Raw genomic sequence first — 9,900 nt, 5'->3', positions numbered from 1 at the left:
GTCATAATTTCTCTTATGGACCTTTAGCACTCCATGCACGCTAACTTCTGGTCAGTATACTTCATTATCAACCGGGGTGGGATGTAGCCCAGTGGTACAGCATTCGCTCGATGCGCGGTCGGTGTGGTATCGATCCCTGTCGGTGGGCCCATTGGGCTATTTCTCGTTCCAGCCAATGCACCACGACTGGTATATCAAAGGCTGTGGTATGTACTACCCTGTCTGTGGGATGGTGCATATAAAAGATACCTTGCTGCTAATCGGAAAGAGTAGCTCATGAAGTGGCGACAGCGGGTTTCGTCGTTTTGACGCCATATAACCGTAAATAAAATGTGTTACGTGCGTCGTTAAATTAAACATTTCTTTCTTTTTTTCATTGCCAACCATTTAATTGATTGGGAGAGATATCCTGTGTTGAATGAGGAGCACTTCTGTAAACGTCAGGTAAGTGTGCAAGATGACTAGATCCCAGTTCTTATGGCCTTGATCACAGTAGCAACAGATTATGTGTAATAAAGGTTTATTGAACTATTCTTGTAATCAATTTGTTTTTGTTTTGGCAACATCCAAGAATTTATAAAGTTTTTTAATATATCACTGTATGCTATTCCAGAGGGGTCACCCAAACTGTGTTAGAAACTCTCAACAAAAGTCTTTGCAATTGTTTCTGTATTCAGATTTGGAATGTATGCCTTACTCGTGATTCAGTTTTGTGAATTGGCCTGTGATGATCTAAATAACTTATTCCCTTTGGAAGAAATTCGAAAAAAGGCCACAAATATTCAATTGAACTAGATCCATTGGTGTGATACACTGATATTCTTCGAGTACAGCTCTTGGTTCCTGTGTAGCATTTTGTCTTGCCTAACACTAATGACATTTGGCAACCAGTAGAAAAGGTGCTTGATTCTTACCTTGCTCTTAATTCTTCCAAGGTACCAATGCAGCTAGGGCATATTTGTGACAACATTTTAATATTTCCATTTTCATGCTCTAAACCAGTATACAATAATAGTGACCAGCAAAAAGGTGCCTTATATCATTCCATCATCCACTTGCATATGATGTCATCAGTTTTACTAGGTGGCTAAACATGCCAGCCAGTCATCTCAATAAAATAACCTTGAAGCAGGCCTTTACCTTAACTTTTTTCAGTGGTAGCCCTCAGTAAAAATTGATAGGCCCACAATTTTAATTAAAATTTTTAAAAAGAGATAAAAGCAAAATCATTTATTTTTTTATTTATTAAACATTGATTTAGGTGTGGGTTTTTTTTAGGTGTTTACGTGTCTTTGTTGATTGCAGAGTAACTGGATACACGTACACAATAAAATCTAGTAGCCCGGCGGACTACTTGCTTTAGACATAAGGTAGCCTGCGTGAAAAATCAGTAGCCAAAAACACCCCGGGCTAGCACTAAGGTCGAGTCCTGTTGAAAGTCTTGCACAGTTTTGAAGGTGTCGAAACAAATGCGAGTAGACTCTGTTTCATACCGGACCCTTTTTTCTCAAAGTGATGTACAAATAGCATTTGTACGAAAGGGCTTTGTACCACTTTTAAAGTTATATCAATGAACAATGTTAATGTCTATGCAAGTATTAACAGCACAATCAGTGTTACAAGGAGAAAATTATGTTTTCCTGTTTTAGCCACAACTAAGGCCTTCTTAATTTCCTCTTACAACTGGAATATAAGATTACGTTAAAATTATACTATTTGTAGATTTAAATTAAATATTGGTTACTAATTTTGGTGTTCTATCATAATAATGTAATTATTCATATCTCAGAGGTTTACAGATATTTCGGTTTGTCTGGCTGCAGATTAAGGTGAGCTTCATTTTCAGCTCTTATCAAGTTGTCTGGTTTGGACAGGATTCAAATCTGCTTCAAATATCTGCAGAAATAACCTTCCACAATTGTTGAGGCCAGAATAAAAACAGGTGCTTCTGCCGTTATTTTTACCTTTAAAAATTAATATTCCGGTAATGTGCAACCTTAAAAAATGGAAAGCTAATATTGCTAATATATACTCTTGTCAAAAAAGAAATGATAGGGAAAGAAGAAAAGTGTTTGATTTTACAAAATATTGTTTTTTTTGTACAATGTTGCTGTATGACCATGTTTGTTAATGTTCCTTGAATGGGACAGCATGCCCAAATGCACCCTAAAACAAATTTAACGCACGTTGTAAGACAATTGCAGGAAATCGGCGTGAAATGGTCGGATTTTGGCGAATGCACGTGAAACTCGGGTGGGGGAAAAGATTGGGGTAGTGATGGGTATTTAAAGCTGCAATGCTCGCAATGATGCCTCATTTCCATTTCAACGTAGATGAGTTACAAGATGTCAAGACTAAACGTGCCGAATCAAAACATTGCAATAGAACGCCTCCAGTTAGTGAATCGCAGTCAGCAGTCGCATGCCACATGAACGTCCATCAGAGCACCATTTCACACGTCTGGGACAGGTACCAGCAATTTCAATCGGCTGAAGACTGGCCCAGAAGTGGAAGACCTCGCATAACTTCAGCACAAGATCGCTACATCCGGGTTCTGCACTTGCGTCACCGAACTGTCACAGCAACTAACACTGCTGAACGCATACCTGGTTTGAGAAGGATGTCTGTACAAACCATTCGGAACTAGTTTACGGGCTAGGAGATAGTATGTGTCTCAGCCGTGTCCTGCGACGTCAACATCGAAATTTACATGGTCGCTGGTGCCCGAATGTACAGGGGTGGAACTTGGGAAACTGGCGGCGAGTATGGTTCAGCGACGAGTCACTTTTCCTTCTACAGCAACGTGATGGATGACAATGTGTTTACAGACGCCACAATGAACATTTAGCCAACAACTGCGTCGCCCAAGTTGACCGATTTGGTGGAGGGAGTGTCATGATGTGGGGAGCCATCTCATACACCGGCAGAAGTAAAATTGTGTTCATACAAGGCAACCTGACAGCTGTGCGCTACCGGGATGAAATTCTTCGCCGTCACATGCTTCCCATTTTGGATCGACAGAAAGAACTCTTTCGGCAGGACAATTCCAGGCCGCATACAGGCACGTGTAACAAAGGCTTTCCTACAGAATGAGAACATTAATGTGCTGCCATGGCCATCAAGATAGCCAGATCTCAACCCCATTGAACATCTATGGGATGAACTGGACAGACGTGTATGCCAGCATGACCTGGAGCCTAAAACGCTTGCGCAACTGTCACATGCACTGCAGGAAGAATGGGCTAGGATTCCACGTTGTCACATACTCATGTCAAATTTGACTGTGATAAGATCATAAATAACGAAATTATGCCACTTTGTATTAAAGAGATAATTCCATGAATATTTCACCTATGTGTTTCCTTTTTGACAGAGTATATTTAAAACTGAGTGTAAAGTTAAAAGTTGGAAGATGTCAAAATGTGCCAGATTCTTTCTCGAAGAGGGATAAAGATTCACAAAGGCAAGACAAACTGAGTTAAGTTATAAAATGACAAAATTTATTTTAGAAATATCTTTATGGTGTACAATTATTTTTTACAAGATGGCAGATAAATACCGGTTTGAAGTATGGTGTACGTCACTTTCTAGTCGTCTGGCGTAATTCCATTTGGTAGGCTGCTATCTGCATAAACAAACAAAGTTGTACATTTATAAACATAAAAATCACTATGAACTGAATGTTCAGTTTTGTTTCATAATAGAAAATACTACCAGGTAGTATCAACATAAATATTTTAATTTGATTAAAATCATGATTACATTTCCACAAATATTCATGAGATGTTACCAACATGAAATTGTTCACTTTATTTCACAATCATACTAATTTCATTCATTAAAAGATTTGATGTGGTCTTCTTCTTGGCCAAGATATGAACATGGCAATGCTTGCATGTTGCTTTGTATGAACCAGATGGATTCTGCAGTATTTGTTCAAAACGAGTATGAAGAGTAGATTTACTAGCCATTTTTCCACAATAAAGTAATCCTCCTCCATAAACGTCCTACTATATACTGTAGATATCCTAAACAAGATAAATGGAATTATCTGATGCCTTTTCTTTTTACAGATTTTTCCAGCAGTCCCTAACTCTACAGTTCTTCTACATATTTCTTTTGGTTTTGTCCTTTTTCTTTTCCCAGCAAAGGTCCATCATGGTGCCACTTTTGGTAATGCTGTTGGAGGCATTCTGATTATACAGCCAGTTCAATGCCATCTTCGACATTTGATCTCGCCTACGATTGAGTGTGTCAGAGTATGTTTATGAAGTTCTTCTTTGGTTAGGGTTTTGGGCCAGAAGATATTCAGAATCAATTTTTAAACTCCTCCAAGTTCTGTCTGATGGTCATGGTTAGTTTCCAAGATTCTCCTTCATAGCAGAGTGCTCAAGACCTTGCTTTTAAATAGGTGTATTTTGATTTTCAAACTGACATTTTTTGCTTTCCAGATGTTTTAAAGTGATGCAAAAGTTTTGCTGGTGTTGGTGATTGAGATTTCTATTTGACTATCACTGAGTATGGGCATGCTATAATAGAGTTTCTGGGCTCGAATTTAATGGCGGTCATGCGGCAAATTGCTGTAATGCTCTAGTCATTTGCCTCGATGCACTCAAAGTTAAACATAGTCTCACGGCCAAATTGGCCGTGCCTTATTTTACATGGTAGTAACTGGTCATCATACTCAAACACAGCTCCTGAAAGTTGGTTTATTATGAAAACATGAAACCCTCACTCTTTATTTTGAATGGATGCTATAGTGTTATACCAGTGCTGTCAAGTCTCAAGCATTCGGTGTGAAACTCGTGCATTTGAACGTCGTGTCACGCTCTCACGCCGATACATGATTTTCTCATGCATTTTAAACATAGCAATTTTTTTTTTATACATATATATTTTTTGTTGTTCATTCAATCTCGATGACCAACAAACAAGCCTGCGACTGCCAGGCGGGCCCGGTTAAGCATCATAAGGCATTAAAATCATATTAGTCTTATTCAACTTACCGTACTAGCACAACAACAATGCTATACGACCCTGAGTTATAACCTCCACTGCAGAATTATCTCCCCTTGCCAGATGTATAACCTACACCCGCGCATGGGTAAACAGTATATCCTCGTTTTTTTATTCTGCAGTCCTCCATTGCAGTCGTGTTCGAATTCTGTAGTAAATTTTTTGTCAAATTGTTAAATTGTTTATTAATTTGTAATTTTGTTTTACTCTGTCATACGATGTCTTTTGGGTGATTTACACAGGGGGTTAATGTCTGACACTGCTTCCTCGGGCTCCAACCGGTTGGTTGTGTGTGCCGAGGGGGGTTGTCTTAAACGACTGCCCCAGTTTGATCAGCATTTGTTATGTCGTTCTTGTTGTTTTGAACGCCAGTGTCATATCTGTGAAAATTGGTCCCCCTCCACGTGGGGGAAGGCTAAGAAGCTGTCAAAAGACGCCGAGCGCAAGAGGATGATTAGACGTGAACGGGACGGGCGGAGCACAGTGGCAACCTCCGGGGTCGTGCTCCATACCGATTTGCCGTCGGTCGGCAAGTCGGTGTCCAGTTCAAAGAGTTCGCAGACAAGTGGTAGGCGCAAGGGCTCCTCCTCGTCTGTTAGCCATCTTCCTGGTGATACCAGTAAACCCGAAGCGGCCGTTTGGTTGGGCTCCGTTCCACCTGGGGATTTGCTTTTGCCTCCGTTGGTGGAGGCGGCGCATGTTACGGTTGTAACGGGGGTGTCAGTCGGAGGGAGTGCAGTTGTGGCAGGAACGACTGTGTCTCTCAGTTCCGACTCCCATCTTGCTGTTATTGGTCCTTCTGTGGAGGGGTCGATTAGCTCTAGAATGAAGCCCGCTTTGCGGCGCCGTTTGTCTCATGAGATTTCTGGTGTAGGGTTGGTCGTGGCATCCGAGGGTGCCGTTTCGGCCAACGCGTCTTTCGGCGCTACTTCGGTGATCGAGCCATTTGGCGAAATCGTGAAGTCTCACAACGTTGTCTCAGTTACGGAGCCGGGTGGCGTTGTTTCGGGTGCGACGCCAGTGGGCGTCCCTTCTGTTGTTGGGGCGCCTGTACAGCGTCATCAACTTTTAGATCGTTCGCATGTGGCTAAGTCAACTGGGTTGGCTAATCCACACGTGGTACGTTGGGTTCAGAATTCGGCACAGAATTTTCTGACGGTCCGGTTCAACCGACACCACCAGTCCCATTGTCTGCTTTGGCAGGGATCAGGGAAACTGCAGCTTTCTTGGGTGCGCCTGTGTCTACACCGATGGTCAATTCGGACCTGTCAGATCGGGGTAGAGGTTCCAGGCGTTATCGGGTCGCCCTCAGGGGCAGACTCGGAGTGGACTATGTTTCTCTTTTTGAGAATTTCATGGCCTGGCTAGGGGAATCGCCTCCACCAGTCCCTCCACCGCCGGGGTTTCCAGCGAGACCGGGGTTGGACCAGTTTGCAGATTCGGCCGGTCCGCATCGTCCTGCCCATGCAGTTTTGTTTCCGTTACGGTCAGCGCATGGCACGTCGTTTGAAAAAAATTCTTCTTTGGAAGAGGATTTTCCCTCTGAATCAGTGTGTGGTTCGGGGGAAGGGTCGGCACCAGGTTCGGTGCTTGACGAGATTCCCAATTTGGCCGATGGTACGCCAGACGGCGATTATGATTACCAGGCGGTTCTTGGTTTTGTACGGGAACAGGGCCGACTGGTGTGCGCGGATGCAATTCCGTCGGAGGAGGCTGTTAGTCTTACAAGGGTGTTTCGTTTGGAAACCGGCCTTTAGCGACGGACGCTCTGTGGCAGGATTTCGGCTTGCCGTTAGTGATCGAGGCGCATGAATCTCTTGCGGAGATTGATGCTTTGATTGCGGGTAGCGATTGTATTTTGGGGGCGGTGGTGGAAGAGTTTCCGGCAGCGTTAGCTACCGGGAAACTGTTGTCTGCGGCGAAGGTTTTGTCCATGTCTTTGTATAAGACATTGGGAGCTTCCTTCCTTTCACATCCAGCGGTCGTTTCCGCTAGGGTGAAGGCAGACTGCCACCTATCTCCTAATGTCAGTGTGCCACTTACGGATTTAGAAACTTTGTAGAGGTTATCTAAACTTCTTTTTCAAGTCAATAACCATTTAGGTACGTTCCTATTTGGGTTAGATAAAGCAGTCACGGGTCTTCCGCCGATGGCTAAGGGTTGTTTGTTGGTGGCTTCTAAGCCTCTCATCACGACGCTCAGCTTGCTGGGCATGTTTTTGCCAACAGTCTACTTCTGCGTCGGGATCACTACCTGGTGGGACTGAGAGCGACGGGTGTGGTTAAAACCTACTTTCGTAGTCGCTCAGTAAGAGAAACCTTACTTTTTGGGACCAATTTTAACTTGGTCATGGACCAAGAAGTGGCGAAATTCGTCCCTGCTGCTCAGTCCCGAACTGCTCATAAGCGCCAGGCGGCATCTACTTTTAAGCCTCCACCTGTTAAGAAATCAACTTTTCTTCACAGTTATCTGATCCCTGTGGAGAAGTGAGAAGTCACCGGTCGTCATTTTCACTACTCTGAGGCAGTGTGGACGTCAAGATTTTTCAACGTGTTGCATAACTTGCTTAAGTCGTTGCAAAACACGGTTGAGAAGCCTTCCATTTTGCCTAAATGGAATGTTTTTCTGGTTCTGCATGCACTCAAAGGCAAGCCCTACGAGCCTTTGAAATTCGCCAGTCTTCGTCATTTGACATGGAAAACTTTGTTTCTGGTCTCACTAGCGGCTTGCCGTCGTATTAGTGAGATTCATGCTTTTTTGCATGATTTGGTGGATTACAATACGGACGGGTCAGTTACGTTATGTACTGATCCTGTTTTCGTGGCTAAGAACCAGGTGCCAGGGGAAGAGTTTCTTCCAGCCATCATTCAGTGTTTATATCTCTGATAGACTTATTTGTCCGGTGCGGGCTTTGAAATTCTATTTGGAGCGTACTAGAAATCTCCGGCAAAACACTAAGAAACTGTTTATCTCTTTCACACGCCAACCAGGAGACATTACGAAGAATGCTTTGTCGAGATGGATGCTGCAACCATCAAACTGGCATATGAGAAGGCGGGTGATCATGTTCTGCGGAATTTCTCCGTTTGACCTCATGAGATTCGGGCGATTTCTGCTTCCCTTAATTTCCATGATTCTTTGGACATTTTCAGGGTCATGAGTGCGGGGTTTTGGAAAGGTCGACACACGTTTGACCGGTTTTATTTCCGTGATATGGCTGTTGGTCCGGACGGAACTCTGCGGATTCAATCAGTCATTGCAGGGCAGCAAGTCATTTCGGTGCGCAGGGCCACGAGTAGGGGGTGACCCTTATTTCATCAGGTCACTAGCGGCAGTCTTTCTGGGAGATAGTTCTCCACCTCCTGTTTGGAGAGTGGGGGGGTGGATGGTTGACTATCTGGGGCAGTCGAGTGTCTGTTACCATTACTTGGTGTGCAGGTTTCCTCACCTTGTTAACTTGGTTTACTTTTAATTGGGGTTGTAGTTCTTCAATTTAAAAGTCACTTTGACATTTTATACCTCGTATGATGTGGGTTACTTTTTCACTGTATCATTACTTGAGATGCACACTACTGGTTGAATGGGTAAGTCCTCCTTGTTTTCTTACCTCCTCCCTTTAATGTTAAATTCTCGTGCTTTAACAGTGTTATATCACGTCTGTTATAGCATTGTTGTTGTGCTAGTACGGTAAGTTGAATAAGACTATTAGAAAATTTGTTTCTAATTTTCATTATTATTCATACTTACCTAGTACTAGAACAACAACTGTTACCTCCCACCCGCCCCGAGGGAGGTCTTTTTTTATTCAGTCATTCGGACTTTGAATCGATAACGAGGATATATGGTCTACCCATGCGTAGGTGTAGGTTATACATCCGGCAAGGGGAGATCATTCTGCAGTGGAGGTTATAACTCGGGGTCGTATAGCATTTTTATTGTGCTAGTACTAGGTAAGTATGAATAATAATGAAAATTAGAAAAAGAATTTCTAAAATAGGTGTCCACGTTGTTTATTGGTCAGAATCTCGAACCTTGACCAATTGTCAGCGCACTTATTTCCCTCACCGGTTTATTCGGATTCACGATGTCGGACTCCGACCAGACAAAATCTCACTCCTTGTGAAAGTTCTGACTTGAGAGCTCTGTTATATTAAGACACTTGTTAAAGTTTGCCTTGTTCTGCTTTCTGGTGATAATGCCCTGAACAAATCTCCATTGGTCTGGGCTAAATGGCCTTGCCCTCTAATTTGCTCTGGTGTTTCCCTCCCCCATATTAGAAAAGAGAATTCTGAGAGATGGCAGCAGGGTTCCTTTTTACACTGATTATTCATTCATTTCAACTTATTTTTGTGCTTATATCCAATTAAGGTTCAAGCATGCTGTCCTGGGCACACACCTCAGCTATACACTGATTAAATAATGTGTCGAGTTGTTACACAAACATTCCTTTGTCATTTTAAAATGACTAATTTTGTTTCTCTCTTTTTATATGTTGATGCTCTTTCAATGTGAATCTCCCATGGCAAGATCATTACTTACTGCTATTCAGGAAAACAGGTTACTATACTTCATTAAAAAAAAAGAGATAAAATGTGATTGTAGAAAAATAAAACACCCAAACTAAATCTGTTAAATGATGCTATTGATTATTCAGCAATGATTGCACTAAACAGAACTACTTGTGGGAATGACTTTAAACTGTCGAATGATGTAATAAATGAATGGTATATTACCTGGGTAAGTAAGTACAAATGAAGTGAAAAATATTGGTTTTAAATGATTGCCATGTAAAACCTAAGTACCGAGGTAAATGCATGGAAAATAAAACTCACATTAATTCTGCATCTGGTCGTTTTTGTAATGACTTGATTACCATTGTATTTA

At 42.3% G+C, this 9,900-nt stretch overlaps 1 protein-coding gene across 5 annotated transcripts in view; it reads left to right on the top strand.

The window, feature by feature from the left end:
• Window positions 1-288: 288 nt before the first annotated feature.
• The window catches only part of LOC121376524 (tyrosine-protein phosphatase Lar-like), a 324,342-nt gene continuing 314,730 nt past the window's right edge, over window positions 289-9,900 (top strand). For 3 of the 5 annotated variants that reach the window (XM_041504424.1, XM_041504426.1, XM_041504419.1), the window contains exon 1: window positions 289-444. The gene's annotated coding sequence lies outside the window, so the exon portion shown is untranslated. Of the gene's footprint in view, window positions 445-4,146; window positions 4,260-9,900 lie in introns of all 5 variants that reach the window. The other 2 variants (XM_041504420.1, XM_041504425.1) reach the window with 2 other exon arrangements.

This window comes from Gigantopelta aegis, chromosome 6 (assembly GCF_016097555.1).
Source record: "Gigantopelta aegis isolate Gae_Host chromosome 6, Gae_host_genome, whole genome shotgun sequence".
In the NCBI taxonomy this organism is placed as follows: Eukaryota; Metazoa; Mollusca; class Gastropoda; order Neomphalida; family Peltospiridae; genus Gigantopelta; species Gigantopelta aegis.
This window is presented reverse-complemented; position numbering and strand designations above follow the sequence as displayed.